Genomic DNA, 17,215 nt, shown 5'->3' with positions numbered 1-17,215 from the left:
CAGCAATAATGCAAAAACACGTTCTCACTTGCAGACACTCGCCAGTATCTTCTGAGTCTTCTCTCAGTGAAGAAGAGGAGTCTGGTATTTTATTCATGTGCATCCTTCGTATCCTCAACGTAATCTACAATTTCTTGTAGACACATGAACTTCTCTGCTTCTCCATCAGGAATTTCAAACCCAAATGCGTCCTCCAATGGCCATGATAATCTCCGCTTGATCCAAAGCGTCTAAGCCCACGTCTTTCATAAAGTGGGAATTTACCAAGTTTTCCTGGGTCAATCTTGCCACAGAGTGTCAAGAGTAAAGAACGTGTAATTGATGTCCTCTAAAGTCAAAGGGGTAGCATCAGTGTGCTGGAGGCACGACTGTGTCACTCTACCTGGAACCTGCACGAGCCCCACGGCCAGCTGCCAAACCTGGGCCTGCTTTCGCCTCTTGGGGCACAGGGTGGTGCTGGGCAGCTCACCTGTGGCCAGCATGTGGCCCAGGGCAGGGGTGCGAAGGCCACGGGCAGCCAGCGGACATTGGGGGGAAAGGACCCAAGCTGCTGTGGCTACCTGGACCCCTAGAGGTCACAACTTTTTAAGCACTGGACCCAGCTGGATATATGGTTGGTGTTTGATGAATAACTATTGAATGAATGGATGCAATTCTTTCTCTTTTTGGAACTGGGTAGGAAAAAAAGCTGACAATAAACAAAGTCAATCAATGGCTTCCCATAACTCTTGGAATAACATCTGTATTCCCTATCATGGTAAACAGGAGCCTATTTGCCCTGGTCTCTGCCTAGCTTCCAATCTCAGCCACCACCATTTTCCCTCCTGTACTCAGCTTCAGCCACCAGCCTTGCCTGCAATGCCCTTCCCCTAGAACTGTGCATGGTTCTCTCCTGCCAGTCCTTCAGTCCTTTAAGTATATTCTCTTCCCAGGGGCCTTCTCTGACCACCTTGCCTATTCATTTTCTATCTCCTTACCCTGTTTTACTTTTCCTCAGAACATTATCACTGTTAGAAATTACATGATACATTTCAGAGTTTCCAAATTTACTATCTATTTCCCCCACTTATCACCTGTGAGCTCCTGAGGGCAGGAGCCTAGTCTGTTCTTGTCCAGCCCTGAGTCACCATGCCACTGAATGAATCAAACAAATGAAGTATCCATTTTTCATTTCCTAGGAAAATATACGTATAAAAACTATCCAAATAGTACAGTGGCCTCCAAAATTTCCAGAAGAAATCTGCCCCCTCCCTGCAATTTTTGCTTGCAGCACTAAATTTAATTTTTCACCACAGAATGGCAGCAAGAGGGAAAATAAATTATTCTGGCTGTATGGAAAGTAGAGACACAGTCACTATAGGAGGTCTCTCGATGCCCAAATTTTAATAGAATTCCTCCCCATTCTACTTTCTCATCGTGAGTCTGGCTCTTTTCTAAATCGCTTCCTTTGAGCTTAAGAAGTAGTTTGCTCACTCCTGTTCTCAAAGCCAGCAAACATGGATTTTCTTTAGTTTTCACATGATCTGGCTCAAAACATCAGGAAACTTGGATGTTTCGTTTGGCATCTTTCACTGACCAAGCACTGAAGGACTGCAAACAAGAGAACAAGAGGTGTCTCCGTTTGCCCCGGACGCCTTCGCAGTGGAGAGGAGAGGCGAGAGCCGTGTGTACCACAGCGCCGTCCGGGAAGCCGTGACCGTGACGAACTGGCACGGGACTGGAAGGAAGGAGGGCACCGGGGAGCTTTTCTCCACCCGCGAACGTGAGCGCCGTGGGCCCGGGCGGGCGGCGTGCTCGCTGCTGCGCGGCGGCCCGGCGGAGCACTGTGTCCCGGAAGTCTCTCCGAGGAGCCAGACAATGCCGGCTGTTCCTGGCAAGGCCAGCCCTGGCTTACTCAGTTTCGTGTTTTAGGAGAGGTGCTTTGGGGTAACAGAACTGGCTCCATTTCCACCATGACCACATCAGCCCTGGTTTCCGCTGTGCAAAAACAAAACTCTAAAAAATGTTACCATACCAAATTGTATGCGGCTTTTGTTTTATAAACAACTTTTTTTTTTTTTTAAGGCTGTGGAAACTGTAATAAAGACCAATACCATATCCAGTTGTTTTCCAGAAAGCCAACTCGATTTGGGAGACTTTCTCTCAGCAGGAGGTCCTGTTCTTCTTTTCTAGCAGATAGCCTTAAAATCTGCCTCCACGTGGTCAAGAGCGCAGCAGTGGATTCTCAGCACCTCATCTTGGAACGATGGGCTTCTTCCAGCTTCTGAAGGAGGAGATGGCCAGAGTCGAGGAAGTGTTCTCAGAGAGGATCTCAACTCTGCTGGGGAACGGAGGGACTCCGTTGTTTAGAGTGCCTGGCATTCTGGGCTCACATATGCCACAGGCACTGAGAATAATTCGCCAAGGCTCTGATATTCTCAGATGCCCAGCTCACTCCCTGAAGCTCGTTGCTTCCAAATGCCTTAACTCCTTTCAATTTCATTTAGGACAAGTAAGATGAAAGCTTACAACAGGATGTTACTGATTTTCAAACACAAAGAAGGCGAGGGTGATATTAATGGAATAAATATGTTTTAGGAGAAAATCTAGCACATTCTTATTATTTACACACATGACAAATCACAAAGTAGAGATGAGTGCCAGGAGCCTTTCCCATGGGACCAAGAAACTATGGGCTCATCTGCAGTAATCCCCTGAGCATGGATCCCATTTACAGCTGACTCCAATGGAGCATGTACAGCTGAGGGAATTTGTGTCTGCATTTTCATCCCAGATTGCATAAAGCAGTGGTTAGACTCAGACAGCCATTTTCAAATCTGACTCTGTCACCTCCTCCCTGTGCCTCAAATTCCACATCTACAAAATGGGGATGATAATATGCATATTTCAAAGTGTTGTTATGGGGACACCTGAGTGACTCAGTTGGTTAAGCTTGATTTCAGCTGAGGTCATGATCTCCCACGCGTGGGGCGCCACGCTCATTGGGGAGTCTGCTTCCCCTCTCCCTCTCTTTCTGCCCCTCCCCCCGCTTGCACACACGCACACACACTCACTCTCTCAAATAAATAAATCAATCTTTAAAAAAATAAAAGTATTGTTATGAAAAATAACATAATCCATGAAAGCGCTTGGCGTAGGATCTGACATATAGTAAGTGCCCATTAAATGTTACTTATAAAAATTATTCTAACAATTATCATTTATGGCATTATTACTAAATCTAATATTTGTTTTTTAATGAATCCTATCCATTTCTTTCTATTTTTTCTTCCATTGTTTTCACTGCCTTTTGAATTCAGAATATCTGGTATATTAAGTAGTAAAATATAAAATCACTTCCTCAAAGCCAATCTCTCTGAGAAATACTATAGGTCACACTACAGATTTCTTTAAGCATCTGCCTTCACTAATTCCCATAGCAAGGTAACACTAAAATCAGCATTCTTCTGGATGATAACCCCCTTTTATCATAGTAAAGATGTAGTTCTTTACTATTCCCTTTTCAGCTCTTGACATGTGGGGCTGCTCAAAAAATATTTGTTGAGTAAGTGTTCTTTATTCATACAAGGGGAGAAAAACTACTTCTGCCTTAGTAATCTCCACCATTCTTCCATCTAACACTTTTCTGACAAAGAAATTTCTCTGATGCATAGAAGGTTCTAAGATAGAGGTGATTGGGAGCAAGAAAACCTCTCCATTCTTGCATTTGCCTCTTGCTGGTGGTCTGTGTTAAAGAGGTTGCTCTTAGGAACAAAAGCTATATGACTGGCTAGTACACCTCCTTAGATGTGTCATTTGAAATACTGACTGATTATTTTAATAGCCCCTTTCTTAACTTAGGGTCAGAGTTCTTTTACTAGCATCACCCGTTTCATCTATTTTAGGAAGAACTGTCACTGTCTCACATCCCCTCTAATTGGAAAAGTGATTCTTCCTAACCTTGAAACAGCTAAGTAGAAAGTATGCCAAGTGACCTTAAAAAGTCTTCTCCTTTTCTAATTGGCATGCAGAATCTATAATTTTTTTAAACAGTGCTTTGAGTTCCCACACCTTCCTGTAAAGGGGCATGTATGTGAGTGGGTGAAAGATGGGAAGCTGGTGATGGAAAGCCAGATGAAGAGGGCTTCCATTGGGCCACATGGTAAAAGCAACATGTTGGCAGATACAACCATGGCCTATATTCTGACTCCTGCTGGGCTTTCTCGAAGCTGAGCAATGGAATGACGGGCCACTTTGATGGTGGAGTCAGGAGAGGGCTGCTCAGTTGGGGAAAGTCCTGCACATCCTTAGTCTGGGGGGACACAGGGAGAGTATTTCCCATGGAACAGATGTGGCAATGCTAAAGAGAGCTGAGCCCCAGACCTGTTAAGTTCTGTCCAATTGAACCTCCTGGGTAAGAGTGAGCCCATGGAGAGTGGCTCCTGTTAAGCCAGGGTCTACAGAAAGAGAATAGTCAAGCCAAAGAGAAATGTAAGTTGAAGTTGGAGAGCTGGGCTGGCAACCTCTAGAAGAGCCTGGAAAGCACTCCAGCTTTAAACATCTGTCTAGCCCAAGAATAGAAGGCCAGCCTATGATAGAAGGAATTCAAATATAGTAGTTCCTGACCTTTATCTCCTCCACTCTCCCTCACGCACACTGTAAGAGTCGGAAACTGGAGAGCAAGCTGAGGGGGTAGGGGAAGGGAAGGCCAGGAGAAAGAAATATGCAAGGCCTCCCAGACCCCATCCCACCATAGTCTCCCTTGCTCACTGTAACAGAGTCCTTCTGACCTCTCCTCTGTTACTCAAACACCCCAAATTTGCTCCCAACCCATGGTCTCTGTACTTGCTGTTCCCTCTATCAGATATATGCTTCCCCTAGATTATCAAATGGTTGGCAGAGTTCATTTTCTGTAGAAACATGATCTGATTTACATTAAAAAAAAATTATTCTGACTCTCCTGTGGAAAAAACACAGTAAAGAGGCAATAGAGGAAACAGGAAGACCAAATTCAGGGCTATTTCACTGGTCCCTATGAGGTATAAGGAAGCCTTGGACCAGGGCCACAGTGATTGAATTCAGAATATATTTTGAAGCTGTTGCCCAGAGGACTTAATGCATGTGAGGGGAAAAGAGGAGACTTCTTTGATTACAAAGTCTTTGACCTGAGCAATTCTTTGAGTGAATGAATTCATTACTGAGCGAATGAATGAATGGGGAGTTAAGATCAGATAAGATCAGATTTACATTTCAGAAAGCTCACTCTGGCAGTTTAATAAAAGATGGATTGAGCTTGAGGACTAAAGGCCAAGAGAGAAGTTGGAAGGCTACTGAGACAGTCTAGGGGAAAGATGCTGAGGCTCTGAGCTCTTGTGGGAAGTATGGAAAGGAAGGGATAGAGGTGGAAAATATTCAAGATATCAAATTATTAAAATGTCGTGACGTGATTATTGTGAGGGATGAGAAACAGAATGGCTTCCAGATGCCTGGTTGAGGAGTAGCTCCACCCATACTGATGAAGAACATGGAAGAAAAAAGGTGTGAAGGAGGAAAAAAAGAGGATAGAAGTTGTGATGTCTAATTTTATGTGTCAACTGAAGGGATGCCCAGATAGCTGGTAAAACATTACTTCTGGATATTTCAGAAGAGATTAGCATTTGAATCTATAGATGGAGTAAAGATTGCCCTCACCAATGTGGGTGGGCATCAATCCAATATGCCAAGGGCCTGAATGGAAGAAAAAGGTGGAGGAAAGCTGAGTTTGCTCTCCATTTGAGCTGGGACATCCATCTTTTCCTGCCCTCACACATCGCTGCTCCTGGTTCTTGGGCTTTTGGACCCAGACTCCTTATACCATTGACTCACCTGGTTCTCAGGCCTTCAGGTTTGGTCTAAAGCTACTCCACCAGCTTTCCTGGTTTTCCAGCTTATAGGCAGCAGATCATGGGACTTTTCAGCTTCTATAACTCCATGAGCCAATCTTTTATGTCTTTATCTATCTATCTACCTAACTGTATAGACATAGATAGGTATATATAAGCACACACACACATATATATATGTTCTGTTTTCTCTGGAGTCCCCTGATACAGATATTGAGTTCACTGTTAAATGTTGCAGTGGAGGGCGCCTGGGTGGCTCAGTTGGTTAAGCGACTGCCTTCGGCTCAGGTCATGATCCTGGAGTCCCAGGATCGAGTCCCGCATCAGGCTCCCTGCTCAGCAGGGAGTCTGCTTCTCCCTCTGACCCTCTCCCTGTCATGCTCTCTGTCTCTCATTCTCTCTCTCAAATAAATAAATAAAATCTTTTTTAAAAATAAATAAATAAATAAAATAAATGTTGCGGTGGACATGAAGGTATGCCACCCAGATCCTGCTTCAAGGTAGAACTTTTTGCCCCAGCAACCGGGAGTGCTATCAGCAGACAGCCTCCAGATGTCAGTCTCTTCAGGGTTTGCCTCAGCTGCAGAGAACCACTTCACTCAAGGTCATGCCCTTCCTAGAGAGCTCATGTCCAATACTTGATGCCATGGGGGTATAAAGGCCCAGCTAGTCCACCCCATGATGAGATAATTCTAACAGATCATATACACTCTGGAGCCCCCTAGAGAGTTGGCTGAGGATTTATCAGGCATGCACCAGAGTTGGACTGCTTTCTCTGCCTAATCCTCCTACCTCCCCTGCCTTCCACAGGTGTTGACCCCTACTAAACATCCTGCATGGCAATCTCTGCCTCAGCATCTGCTTTCCGAGAACCCAACCTGTGATAGTTGGCACCAGGAATGGACCAAAAGAGCATGATGTAAGGTGGAATTTGGGAGCTGGATCACTCATCATCTGGCTGGCAAGAAGGACTCCATCACTTGTGGAATACAGATGGACCTTGGTAGCAGGTGGTGATCTAGTTGTGAACATGCTCCTTTGTGGTCCATTAGAATGGTGTATTAGAGGAGAGGATTGTGCTAGTTGGTATAAAGCATCAGGCATTTGAGAAGTATGGGGTAATTACTAATTATAAGGAAAATAGAATTGGATACTTGTTGATAAGTGCCACTGATAACTTAGAAAAAGATAATGAAGAGCAATGAGAGATCACAGGCATTTGAAAACCAAGTGTGAAAGCTGAAGGGGCTCCTTGGTAGCTTCTAACAATGCTCCCATGTGCTGCAGCAGGAGGGCAGAGAAAGTTAAGGCTGAGACCCAAGAGTTAAGTCAAAGTGGCTGAACTCTAGAAAAGTTTAAATGACCAACCAAGCCACATCTGTTACACAGGGACAAGGCTCTGTTGGGGGCCGGGGGGAGGCAGGAAAGAGAGAGAGCCGACACAGGATTATCCAGCTGAATGTCCCTTCAAGTTTTGAACTCTTAGACTCCTCTGAACTCTCTCAGCCTACAGAAATGTCCCACCCTCCTTAGTAAGGCTGAGAATCCCCCTTGCTTAAAGACAATGCAGAGATCTCTGCCCTGAAAGACAGCATGTGACCCTCGCAGTATCTTTGCCCACATCCTTCCCACCCTTGACAGTAGGCTTTACCTAGAAGTAGGTCACCATGTAATCCAGCTGGAGATATACTAGGTCTAAAAAGGGAGGAAAGGGACTGTTCCCACTATTCCCCAAAGACATAACCAACATGTACCAGCGGGAACTGGAGAGTAAGTGTGGGCCAGATTCTGAGGGTGCATGATCAAGGGGGCTAGAACGTGAGATTAGGTAAGGATGAGTTTATTTATTTCAGAGCACTCTGTCAAAATGCAGGATTTAACATTCCAGCAAGAAATCCAAGAGATAATACAAACTTGCTTCTAGGACAGCTCCTAAAAATATTGGGGAAAGCACTGGACCACATTAAATGAAATCAAAATTTCAGAATTGCTGTGCCAGATGTTTGAGAAAGTGATTAGAAGGTTCACAGAAGTAGGCACGCTGGAATGGATTTAATAAGTAAGGCCCAAAGACTCACCAAATGATTGTGCTCCATGGGAACGCCAAGATACACCATTTACAAAGACCAGAAAGAATGTTGTGGTGAGGATGTCAGAAAGCTGCCAAACTAACCTCTCTAAAATATACATCTGACTTTATTACCTCTGTTTAAAAACTCTTCAGTGACTCCCCATTCTTCTGGGCATCATCAAATGTTCCAGAGCCTTGTACAGAAGGCCAGGGCTATTAGTAGGAGTAGGCCATTTCAGAAATAGACTCAGATAGCAATGAGTATAATAAACCCCCCCAGAATAGTAGAACTATAGGGACCAGGTAAAGGATGGAATCCTGGCCAAGATCCATTTTACCCTGGATCCATGGACTCACCCAGTGGTCATTTCCCCATTCCTGAATGTTCACTTGGGTTTGATATACTTGGTGCAACTCCCATATTGGGTCCTTGATCTGTAGGATAAAAGCTACCATAGTGGGTAAAGTCAAGTGGAGGTCTCTGAAATTGCCCTACCTCCAGCACAGCCCAAAGAGTAAATCAGAAACAGTATCACATTCCAGAAAGATAGCGCAAATTAGTTGAGTAATCTATTGATATCACCTGGGAAACATCTGGTCTCTGAAGGGGCTAACCTGGAGAATTCAATGAAGATATGGTGGGACCTTCATGAAGAGGCTACCATGATGCCAACGGAGGAGTGACAGCAAGAGAGGTAGAAAGAGAACCAGCAAAGAGTGGTGCCACGAAACTTAAGGGATTAAAGCATGAATACTAGCAGAGTACGATAGGAAGGTCTGAAAGTGTCCATTGTCCATTTGGTAAATGGCGTGCCACTAATGGCCTTAGAAATGGCAATTCTAGCCAAATCACCCACTCATTCCTTCACAAATATTCACTGCATATGTTATCTATACTGCTGGTAGGTGAGTGAAATAGATATGATCCCTTCACCCACAAAAGTGGGTAATCTAGTGGACAGTAGAGAAAACCAGGTTGTGTGGAATAAGTAATAGGAAAGGAAATGAAATCAGCTAGTTCTTATGACTCAAGGTTTGGAGATAATAGGAAAGAAGTATAAAAAAAAACCATGCGCACAATTAGAGCCAAAAGCCCACACCAAGCCCCATATTCACATACTTATAAGGCCCAAAAAGTACCTCCTGACTAGTTTTTAGCTGGTTTTCATGTGAGAGGGGCCAGCTTACCTACCCTCAGCAGATGTGCCTCGAACAAGCATCATGATGTGAGAAGTCAATGCTTGAGCTGAGATCTGTAGGATTAGGCACTAAATAGGAGAGGGAAGTGGGGAGAAGGGGAGGGAAGGAAGGAAGAGGAGGGGAAGAGAGTAGGCTCAGAACTTGAGGAAGGGTGAGGCTGGCTGATGTTGGCACTTCTAAGGGGAAAGGGCACAGCTGGTTTGAGGAGTGCCAGATGAAGCTGAGGGCTGGGAACCGCAGCTGCACCTTGTTGCTGTTTTGCTGTAGGGACACTGACACTAGAAATAGAAAGTTCCTTCTTCTCCTTTCCATCTCCCAATCCCCCTCCAGTTCTTCCCTTTGGCAGTCCATCAGCTAATATGAAGCCAATTGGCAAGAGCTTCTGAGAAATACAGTTTGCAGACCCTGAGCCCAGCATCACAGAGCAGAACGTAGAGGAGCTGTTTTGGACCTGACAGACAAGAGGTAAATAAACACCACAACCATATCTGAGGAAATGGATGACTGGAGGGGCTTCGTCTGGGGCTTAAACAAGGAGACAGGTGTACCGTGGCTGGAGGGCCAGCAAGTATATGTGCTCGTACCTCACAGGGAGCCAGCAGGTGGGGGGTAGGACCAGGCATACCTTCTCCTTTGTTGGCTGCTATTGGCAGATGCAGAGATGCCACAGAGCTGGACGAGAGTGAGAAAGAGCACTGGGGACGGTGCTGAGCACATCTGGCAAGTGTCCCTTGGGGGTCCTGGAACCTACATTCTTTACTCAGAGGAGTTCAGGCGGTCCACCACAGTCTCTTCCTCATTGTTAAGATTTTCCTAGGTGGAAAAGCATTAGAAGGGCTTTCTAAGAGAGCCAGACCATATGAACAAAATTTAGAGGAGGATAAATTGCAAAGCATGTTTGGAAGGTAGTCAGAGCATCTCCTCCTTTTTACTTTTTCTTTCCTTTACAAGATGGGAAGGAGATAAAAAAAAAAAAGTTTTAAAATCAATTGTTTTCTTATGTGGCAGAGGCAGCTAATGAAAAAATACAATGAGAAAATAACCCATTCTCAATATCAGTAGTAATAAATACCTAGGAATAACCTTAACAAGAAATGTGTGTAACTTACACATAAATGAAAACTTTAAAAATTTAAAGGACCAAAAATAACACTGACTGGAATAACTGGAGAGACATAATCTATTGGAAGTTTAAATATCATTAATATATAAATTATTTTCCAACTTGTCTGGATGTTTAATAAAGTTACATACACACACACACACACACACACACAAAACCGAACCAGCCTAGTTTCTAGCCTGACGTATGCTTAAATATCCTGAAAATGAATCATTCTCATGCAATTTGTTGATAATAATTCTCATATAGTTTATTTTTTTAGGGATGCCTGGGTGGCTCAGTCGGTTAAGCATCTGCCTTCGGCTCAGGTCATGATCCCAGGGTCCTGGGATCCAGTCCCGAGTTGGGCTCCCTGCTCAGTGGAGAGCCTGCTTCTCCCTCTGCCTCTGTCCCCCATTCGTGCTTCCTCTCTCTCTCAAATAAATAAATAAAATCTTTTAAAAAATTATTTTTTTTTCTAGAGAGGGAGGGAGAGGGGAGAGGGAGAGGGAGAGAGAGAAACTTGAGCAGGTTCCACGCCCAGAGCTAAGCCCAATGCAGGGCCCCAGCTCACAATCCTGAGATCATGACTTGAGCCGAAATCAAGAGTTCAAGGCTTAACCGACTAAGCTGCACAGGTGCCTCTCATAATTTGATGAGAATATAAATTGGTAAAATTATTCTAGAAAACATGTGGCTATGTAAATCGAAGATTGTTTTAAATGTCCACAATATTTTGATCCAGAATTTTATTTTTACTTTTTATTTATTTTTGTAAGATTTTATTTTTAAGTTATCTCTACCCCCTATGTGGGGCTCACACTAACACAACCCTGAGATCAAGAGTCACATGCTCTACTGACTGAGGCACCCAGGCACCCCAGAATTTTATTTTTAAGAATTTATTTAAAGAGATAACCAGAGATGCTGATAAAATTTGCCTATGAGGATACTTGTAAAATGTTTATCACTTACAAAAACTAGAAACACCCTAAATACCTAACTACAAGAGAATGATGAAATAACTATATCTCAATTGATAGATATTTATATAGACAATTACAAAGCATAGTATCCATGAGTACTCAAAGATCGGGAGAAAGTTTAGGTTAAATGCTAAGTGAGAAGAGCAGAATTCAACATTTTATCTAATGAGATTCATGTGTGCATATGTGTGCACGTGTGTGTGTATATTTATACACACATATGCTTCTACATACATAGGAAAAAAAAGGAAATTCACCTAAAAGTTATCAATGGTTAATCCTGGATAATGAAATGATAAGTAATTTTTATTTTAATTTTTGTGTGTCTTAATTTTTACCATGAAAACACTATTTCATCAGAAAAAGAACAAGCATTACAAAAAGAGGGAAAGAGAGCCACTTGATTTTCTTTAATTCTTCTTTCAAAAATTCAATAAATCTTTAAGCGCGGGTATGTGCCAGGCACTTTGTCACAGTGTCATTTGAGGTTCAGACCACCTTGATCAGAGCTGAGTATCTACATGAGAGAGTGGCAGGAAATGGGGCTGGAAAGATGGGTCAGATCAGGTTGTTCCTGGCCTTGTAGGTCAGACAAGAGAGCTGGGATGCTATCTTGTACATGCTGAAGTGTCAAAGGTAATCATTATGAAGAAAAACTATAAATGTAGCAATTGCCTGCTGGAAAAAACTAAAGATAGCCTTTAATTCCATTCTGTAGAATGGAATGATTAAGCACCACTCCACTTTTCATATCACTAGGCTGCTATCCCTAAATTATGAAGACTAAGTCAATAAAGCATAATATTAAAATTCTCTCCTTCTGTACAAGGGCCACAGATATAGGAACAAGCTGTATCAAAGCTGTATCAGATATTAACAAAGGTCACAGGAACTGCTGACAGTAGGAAGGTAAATATGGTTAAAATTAGCGATGGACTCTTTACTGGGGTAGGCACAAAGGATCCTGAGAAGTCACCTTGTCCCTGTTTCTACTGCAGACAACAATGTTCTCTGCAGTCTCTCTCATGAATCCATCTAGCTTCTGGGGACACTTCAAGTTTGCATTATAAAGATGAGTTTCCAAACCAAATTTTGTGATCTACCGAAAACATCTGGTTCTTTCTCTTATGGATTTACAGCACCATCTGCCAAGTTACCAAAGCTGGAAAACGTGTGGTCATCTCAGACTTCTCCCTTTCTCTCACTGACAATATCCTATCAGTTGTCAAGTCCTATCAATAACGTCTCCTAAATCACATTACTTCAATTACGTCTTCGCCATTTCTCCCTCAGATTACTGTGTGAGGTCTCTGCCTCCAGTCCATGTGCCTTCCAATCTATTCTCCACCTGAGGCCACAAAACACAAACTTCATCATGTAACTTTCCGACTTTAACTACTTTAGATGCTTTGCAAGTCATGTAGATCCCTCATACTCTAGCCCCTTATATTTCTTTAGGCTTTTCTCATGAAAAATCCCCCAAAACATGCTGCACTGGAGCCTTTTCCAAATATTTGGGGTTCCTCAAATGGCCTTTATGCTGTCTCATCTCTCTGCTTCTGTTTGTGGTATGTCTAATGCCAAAAAATCTATTCTGCACCCCCCATTCACTGACAACCCCTATTTATTTGTCCATCAAGATTCAACCAAGGAACCATCACTCACAGTCCAAATCTGAGTTACAGGCCCCCACTCTGTGGTCGCATAGTGCTCTGGGCTTATCTGCACTATATTAGCTTTCATCTGACTATTTTGCTGCTGTTCGTATGTCCCTCTCCTACACCATACTCGGAGTTTCTTGAGGAAGGGGCTCAGTCTTTTGTTATAGACATCAGTTCTATTTGTGTGGTCGGGACCATTCTTTCCATTGTGGAAAAGCCACTCCTTCTTTCCATGTAGTTCTGCTGAGACTGGGCCTCACAGTGCTCTGCCTACCTGCCTCCAGCAGTCTCGGGCCTGTAACCCGGGCCTGGCAAACTCTGGTACCATAGCCTCTTGACAATGGTTGATGTAAACATAGGCGAGTGATTGAATACTCTTTCCATGATATTAATATATGAATCTTGGAAAAAGAAGATCCCTCTTTTTCTTTTGGATTGAACACTATAATGATAGAGGCCTTGGACCACCACAATTCCCCTTCCCCATCTCATGAAGAGAGCATGTCTATGAAGTTAAGCCAACCCTAGAGAGAGAGGCACCGTTAGAATATGGAAATAGAGCCCAAATAATTTAGCCCCTGGATCAGTATCTGAGAAACAAGTACATGCTGCCTTTCCCTGTTATATAAGCCAATAAATTCCCTTTTGTGCGTTAAGTCCTATGAATTACATTCTGATACTTGCAACCAAGAAGCCTGGCTCGGATATCTTTGGAATTTGTGTGCCCTCAGAATGGCAGTAACTGGAATGTAAGACCCAATAAAAAACATGTTACATAGATGAACAAATAGCTTAGCAAAATGTTTAGGAGTTCCCTCTGTATAAAGTGAATTCCTTCTACCCCCAAACCTGCTTAGTATCTGCTGTTCATCAACACCGTACCCAGTTCTCACATCCTGATACAGAGGCTACACTACCTGTGTCTACAGGCGCTTTCTCCTTAAACAATTATTTGCTAGTTAGCCAGTGCCTAGAATGTTCATTAACCTGTAAACACTTGTAAAGACTCTAGTTTGTATTCTTATTTTCCTATTTAAATTACTAAATGAACCTAAAGTTAAGAAAACTCTTACCAGAAGAGCCATCATGCCCAGTCCAATTCACCGAACAGATGGAGCTCTCCATCTGACATTGGACTTTGTAAAAGGAGCCTTGACTTAAGTGTGCTTGAGACTTGTGACTGTGGGGGAATGAGTCTAAGGAGTGATTTTCCTTCTTGCAGGTACTGATCGGGTAAGTCCTCAAGTGTGTAGCTACTGAGGACTCTGTCTTGAATGAAAGAAAGTAGAGCTTCTAAACCATTAGTAGATTAATCCTCTTCCTTGGTTTTTGGAGAATAAAAGGCAGGGGTTTTTTTTCTTTTAATAAGCACATTTCATTTGATTTTTGAAGCATTTTCTCCATACTGTATAAGGTAAATGTCCTATTCAAATTTATTTCTCCCTTCTTAAACACAGCAAATCTAATCCTCTTTCAACATACACGTGAAAGTCATAGCATTTTATATACTAAAAGCAATTCAAGGTTCTTTGCATCGGAAACAATCTCACTTGAATCCACTTAAGTCATATAAATATTTAGCAAGGTCAACAAGGATGCTTCTGAAATTCTTCCTTTCAATTATTTCTTAAGGTCAATAATCTAAAATCATGGTCAGTGTGATATATTTTTACAGCAAAAGATAAATACATAAAGAAAAATAAAAGCAAAAATTAGAACTGCCTTATCCATGTGCTCTTGAGGAGTGAGGAAAATCTGAAGGTATCCAATAATTTCTGCTTGAAAATTAGGTGTAATAGAAGAGCCAAAACCAGGCATGACCTATCCCCCCGCAGAGAAAGAGGAGGATTATCAAAAAATATAATGGCATGAGGTCTTGCACACAGTGATTTTTAAGCTTGGACAGAGTTCTTGTATTTACAAAGAAAAGCCAGGGATTGTGGGGATTTGGAATAGGGTGGAGAGAGTTAGATTGCTCCACATAGAGAGTAGGAAGAATTTGAGGAAGCCATTTTGTTTCTGAGGGGAAAGGGGCATAGAAGAGAGAAGGGAATATAGAGAGATGGGAAATAATGGGCAAGTAGCTGGAAGACTAGAAGAACTTTCAAAAACACATCAAAGTTTTCTTTTAATTTGTCTATACTGCTGAATCTCCCATTTGTTTAACCGAACATTGGTTTGCCACATATACAGAGGCCTTTGGTGTTTAAACACACACACACACACACGTATATGTATTATATACACACATATATATATATATTATGTATAAACACATGTATATGTATATGTACATGTATAGATAGATACGCATCTGGGGAGGAGGAGTGTGTTTGAGTTCTTTTGGGGTCAATACTAAAGTGAAGAAGAGAAATGACCAACCACAAAAAGGCAGAATGGAAAATAAAAATTGACTAGAAATACAAGACTCAGAGATGACTACAAGAAATTAAGAGAGGTGCCTGGGTGGCTCAGTTGGTTATGCATCTTCATTTGGCTCAAGTCATGATCCCTGATCCAGGGGTCCTGGGATCAAGCTCCATGTCCAGCTCCCTGCTCAACCAGGAGTCTGCTTCTCCCTCTCCCTCTCCCCCTCCCCCAACTCCCGGCTCATGTGCACTCTCTTGAGCGCGCTCTCTCTCTCTCTCGAATAAATAAATAAAATCTTAAAAAAAAAAAAAAAAGAAATTAAGGTCCCTGAGAATCTGCACAAATGCTAGAGAGGGCATTAGACTTTCCTACCGGGTGTGGAATGTGTTTCAGGTTAATTGCAAGAGTGCCCCAGAGAACACTCAGATTATATAAACATTTACATGATATGATTTTCCCCAAACCCCAAGATCTAAGCACTCAACTAACTAGAGATGGGTCATATTGATGACTCAAAATGAGTTTATTCTATAAATAACTATAGGAATTCACAGAAACAGCTCATGATGAATCAAGAACCAGAAAACAGAGAGGTATAAAAATGTGGAACGGTAGCCTCGCAAATCATGGTAGAAACAGGAAAGAGTCTATGAGGGCAATCGTGCAGAGTAATAAATAACTATTGACAAGCTTGGGCAGCAAAGCTTCAGATTGAAAAAAAATCTATATACTCTGTATAGGAATAAAAACAGATTAATACCACGTTATTATTTCACTGCATGTAGACACATCATTTGTAAATACAGCTAGAAACTGTAATTATAGAAAACATCTCACATGGTCTTTAATATTTCATTAGTCTCCCCACTAGAAATCAACCACCTAGAAAAGAAACGCTTTCTCAATAGGTTAATATTAATTACTTAACAACCCTGACATTGATATTTATGGAATATTTAGAAACAAGCATTCATGAAGTGGAAGCATGTTCATCCGTCTACTGGGAGGCTTACAGCATTTTTCAAAGTGGCAAATTCACTTTGTGCTCTGCCTCTTTATGTTGTGAAAATTTGAAATTACTGTTGATTTGAAGGCTTTTCAAAAGGCTCTTTTTTTATCCCTAGCTGAGAAGGAAAAAAATCGAAACAGATTAATCTGGTATTCTTTAAGCATGTCATTTCTTAATCTTGCAAAAGGGTGATGATAACCATATGAGGAAAAGAAATCTTACGGAGGAGAAAAAACTCGAGAGGTAATCACATCAGCGTAGGACACAAAAGTAAAAGTTAAAGGCAGCAACCAGCCGTACAAGGAGATGGAGGAGGAGGGTGAGTAACTCATAAAATTTTATGGATATTAGAAAAGATGCCTCACCATTAGGATAACTTTGTCAGAACCATGGAAGTGTGGTACCTAAGACTATATCCGCTGTGCCTGGTGGATCAAATCATTCATTTGTTCAATCATTCCTTCCACCATGTATATTGAATCCCCACTCTGCTCTACCTTGGCCGGGGTGCTGACACACAGTGACAAATAAAATCCAGTCCCTGTCCTTAGGAGCTCAGAGTCCAGTTGGGGAGACATATAAGTAAGAAACACTTTCAGTTTTCTCTGCTAAGTGGCCACAGAGATCAATGAGAATAGGAATTCTAGGTAAGGAGGGATCACTTTGTGTGTAATTGTAGGTCACTTATTAAATAAATACGCAATTCAAAATATATCTTTTCCCTTAGTATCTGAAAATTCTGTTTTTAACTCATCATCTTGTGAAGCTTATGGGCAATGATGCAAGGTAGATTAGACCCCAAATGGGTTTCAGGGCTGGCTCTATCCCTTCCTTGCCCTCAGACCCCTAGCAAGTCCTATGAGGCCTGGGAGCATGGGCGGCCTCCTCTGTACAATCAGAGTATTTATCCTGATGATCTATAAGCTACTTGCTGAGCTTGACAGTCTAAGAAGCT

At 42.3% G+C, this 17,215-nt stretch overlaps 1 long non-coding RNA gene across 2 annotated transcripts in view; it reads right to left on the bottom strand.

The window, feature by feature from the left end:
- LOC123859547 (uncharacterized) overlaps nt 1–17,215 on the bottom strand; it is a 109,378-nt gene that overhangs the window by 64,593 nt on the left and 27,570 nt on the right. Inside the window, exon 3 of one of the 2 annotated variants that reach the window (XR_010410920.1) lies at nt 9,758–9,945. This is a non-coding gene — a long non-coding RNA (uncharacterized LOC123859547). Of the gene's footprint in view, nt 1–2,093; nt 2,318–9,757; nt 9,946–17,215 lie in introns of both variants that reach the window. The other variant, XR_010410919.1, reaches the window with a different exon arrangement.

The sequence above is a fragment of the Mirounga angustirostris genome, unplaced genomic scaffold (assembly GCF_029215605.1).
Source record: "Mirounga angustirostris isolate CCGP_5_RB_7025 unplaced genomic scaffold, mMirAng1.0.hap1 SCAF_4, whole genome shotgun sequence".
NCBI classification, from domain to species: domain Eukaryota; kingdom Metazoa; phylum Chordata; class Mammalia; order Carnivora; family Phocidae; genus Mirounga; species Mirounga angustirostris.
Note: the sequence above shows the minus strand (reverse complement) of the source record. Positions and strands in the feature narration are given on the sequence as shown.